A 4,303-nucleotide genomic window follows, 5' to 3' on the forward strand; every position below is an offset into this window, starting at 1 on the left:
GCAACACAGGGAGCTGCAAGTTGAACGCTTCTTTTTCCATTTCGGCAACTAACAAAGCGCTTATGAGCAATAAATGCCTTGAAAAGATAACATTTTTGGTAGCGTCTTTCATAAGATAATGCATAATCCGAACAACTTTGAATTAAGAAATATATAACAAAAGATAGAAGCGAGCTTGTATATTTCCAGCATTCTGGATACCCTTGATCAAAGGGCTAGAGAAAATCAAAGTGACCGACAGAATCTACAGTTGACATAATTTCCACAACAATGAATGCCAACTTCTTAGGCTTTTAGTAACATACACAAGTATGGACCGTAACTGTAAAGAATTATAGATGGACTGCACACAAAAGACACCAGGCGTTCTTATTAACCTATAGTATGCTTGAGACTGACAAAGAAAACATGAAGGAAAGTCAAATTTTTGCTTGTATGTTTTGATCTTTATAATAATGTGTAACACATTACAATATAAATGGATGACCACATGGTATTCAGCTACAACAGCTAAATCGTTTATAATTCAATTATTACTGTCTTGGTTTCATCAGCCAATTGATTGACTGAGATAGCTTAGGAGCATCTTCCTGTGTTCCAGCGGCAGGTTCTGCAGCATCTGGTTGGTGATGCCGTCGGTGCCTGGTGCGCCTCGACTCCGCCAAGCGCTGTCTGGAGCTCTCGAAAAGTAAACGGGACATACATAACAGATGTCGACGCAGCGGGTAGAGTGCAGGAGTGAAGTCCTGAACTTGGACGCAAAAACGCATCAGCAAAAAGGTTTCTGCTTGCGCAATGCGAGCGGTTCGAAAGGCTTCGTAGGGTGAGAGACCAGCAAAACTGCCAATAACTCGCCATATTTTCGTCATCGGTGAAAAAACAGTCATGATAAGGATTCCCATTGCTACCTGGGTAGCTTGTTCGTATATTATCGAATGGCAGAGTTTATCCTAATCACTGTGCTTCGCTTTTTTCTCGTTTGTTTGAGTGTGTGCGTGTCGGCCATAACGTTCTGCGAAATCTTAGGTGCCATGTTTGGTAATTTCTGAAGGTGTGATTTTTTGTTGTTTTGTTTTCTGTTATTTGCTACATCTGCATTTTTTCAAGTACCTGTTCCTAGCCATTTTTTCTCTTCCTCTTATTAACTTGTACCGGGCTTCTTAACTTGTTTATTTCTGTTTTCAGCCGTTTATATTCTGTGTTGTAACTTTGTTACGTTTTCATTGCTAAATCCCCCCATATGTAATGCCCGCCTTGGGCCTTAGGGTATTGAAATAAATAAGTAAGAAGAATGTTGTCTTCAAAGCATTGTTGTCCTTTTTGCGTATCAGTTGTCGTTCTGCTCTTCGACGCACTGCGCAGAGGTTCCCGAGTTTTAAACCACTCAGTCGGGAAGTCATCAATCAACTTGACCGCTGTGATTTCTGCTGTTTCACTAGAAATAATTTTGACTATAACATCGTGAGAAGCACTTGCTAGATGCTCCCTGTATTTGTCTGAGTTAATGACATGACTGATTTTAGAACCACGCATTCGGAAGTCACAGTAAACACAAAGATTGGATAATGGTCACTCCCCATGGGGTTAGGTGCCGTGGACCACATTACACGGACGCCAGGTGAATGCAGAGTTAGGTCTACAGCTGTGGCTTAGGCTGGGGGCCGAAAGAAAGTGGGACTTCCGTCATTGGCCGCACATAGCTAGGTCCAAAGTGTCGAAAATTTTTAGAAGTTTGCATCCGCGGGTATCATTTTTCCTATAACACCAGACAGACTGGTGGGCCTTGAAGTCGCCGCAGGTAATTCTTGGCACTGGGCAGCGGTCACAAAGCTGCTGTCGAAACAAACCCAATGATACCTTCCTCCGCGTAGGCACATATACTAATGCAACAGAGAGATTTCGGGAGCCGAGGCGTATCCTCACAGCCGCTACTGCAATATGCTCAGTGCAAAAATCAGTGATGTTCCAAGCCACATAAGGAATTTCAGCTTATATAAAGCGCGGCACTTCCTGCAGGAAAAGACCTGATGCTGCAATTTTCATGGGCGACATATCCAGCCAAAAATTTCCCACTTGGCAGGCCAGCCTACGAGTGCGCCAAAATGGCAACACATGTGTCTTTCAAAAATAATTGCAGCTCTGCTAAACAACCTATAATCCCAGCACAGTTCCACTGCATAATAAACGGCACTTCTGGTTGGGATAGTAACTGGTTGTCGCATATGTTACTACCGTGTTAGTAACGGCAGTTAGTAACGGGAAGGTTAGTAACAGTCACTATAACCCATTGTCGTAATAAATGGAAGCTAATAGTATTTACTAAGAAAATGAAGAGAAACTCCATACTTTGCTAGATTCATCGCACGGTGTGCTGGCATGGTTTGTCAAATTTATGCATCCTGGAGAAATAAAAAAGCTTCATAGTCTCCATAATTCCCGAAACCAGACAGAGCTATGAGAGCGCGCTGGCCGTAAATCACACACTTAGGCTTATGCTTATCGCGCATTACATGTACAAATCATGCGATGTGATGGCATCAACAACCTCACCGTGCGCACGCAATGGTTCAGAAGGCAGGAAAAGCACAAATCAGAGTCACACTCGCGCACTGCGCGTGCACACGTAGATCTTTCTCAGTCTTATACACTCCGTAAATACAACTTTTTTGCTCTCACGTTTGCGTTAACAGCCCTTGGCATGGCTGTTATGGTTCCAAGATGGTGTTTTAGCATGTATGGTCAGATGTATAAGTACGCATTCTTAAGAAGAATGTATAAGATGTATAAGTACGCTTCTCATGAAGAGCGCCTGTGTCTGTCTCTGTGTCTCTTCATTGTGGATTGTCCCGTGTTTGCGCAACCTTCACCTTAACAGTAATTTACTGTCATCGGGAGTAAGCACAGGAATTTAAGGTAAGAGCTGCAGAATCAAATTAACTCGAAATTGGTGTAAATCGGCCATGTATAGGTTGGATTCCATCTGACGATGGGACATAGGTCGAGAAGCTGGTGGATTTTGCATCTGCAAAACGCTCGTGCTCCAGCAGTTTCGACCCTTTGACCCTTTGCAAAATGTGCGAGCATCCCCTGAACCACCCGACAGGAGCCTCGTGGGAACACTATAGCTCTCCCTGACAACCTATAACTTAGAAAGCATATGGCTTCCTTATATCACCTGCTCGACATCATCTTTGTGGTTCGCTTTATATATCTCGAGGCCCTGCAGCTCAGCATCTTCAAAACCACAACTAATCGTGGCTTCTCGCTACAGCGCAGTGCAATATTAAGATTTTTGGCTATGCAGATGACGTCGACCTCTTTTGTACTGATAAAAAGGGTATTGTAAAAAAACCGGCCTAAGTAAGTTGGGAGCACTGCCTCCCTGCACTGGGACAAATCTGCAGCATCTTCGTTGCCGCACTGCTGCGAGTGTGCATTAATTGCGCAAGGATGGAGGGACAAAACTCGAAGCGCTTTTCGGTACAGCCGCATAATAGAGCCATTACGGCACTGTTAAAGAATGAATGACCTTGAAATGCTAGCAGAATGTTTCTCCTTACAGTAGAGAAGCTTTCTGCTTGACTTGTATTGTGAATGATCCGCTACACGGAGCATTCTAGAAACATTCATCTCGCTGCAGCTGAACGCTGTGACCTAAGACTTTTGACCAAGACTGTACATGTGCTGCATAGGACTTTTGTGACTGCTGGGGTATATGAGAAGCAGCCGATGCGTCGATACAATATTTTGCTCCCTTGATTGGAGAGACATGGGAGAGGCCTTTTCCCTCCACTGGGCGTAGTCAAGCTGATAATGATGATGATGATAGTCTCATGAATCTGTCGTGCACCTTGTGTCCACCAACTTGTTTCAGGGCTTTTATTTTTCAAAACTACACGCCTCTCAATTTCTGGCAGCTGTGCTTAGCCTGCGTCTAAGCACTCATGTGTTTTCTGGACATGGTCATCAGAAAGTTTCGTGTTCATACATTTGTGTTCCTGACTATTCGCTTTTCATTAGAACACCTGTACCACGTCTCCAGAAGGCAGATGGCAAAAGTTCAGATCGGTCATTACTTCCTCGACCAAACTACCTTATAGCCTTACCTAGCTTCCCTTGACGCCAGTGTATCAAAGCGGGTTCAGCGCATGCACATTCAATCGCCTGCGGAAACCTTGTTTAGACTCCGCACATGCACCTTTCACGTTAAATATGCCTTTGCTCCAAGAGTGCGTTTATGCTGTGGTCAGCAAGTTGTTACGTGTGCGAGCAACGAGAAACTGTTGAACAATACGTTGTGTTG

This window comes from Amblyomma mixtum, chromosome 10, assembly GCF_055824585.1.
Source record: "Amblyomma mixtum isolate Tamu chromosome 10, ASM5582458v1, whole genome shotgun sequence".
Classification (NCBI taxonomy): Eukaryota; Metazoa; Arthropoda; class Arachnida; order Ixodida; family Ixodidae; genus Amblyomma; species Amblyomma mixtum.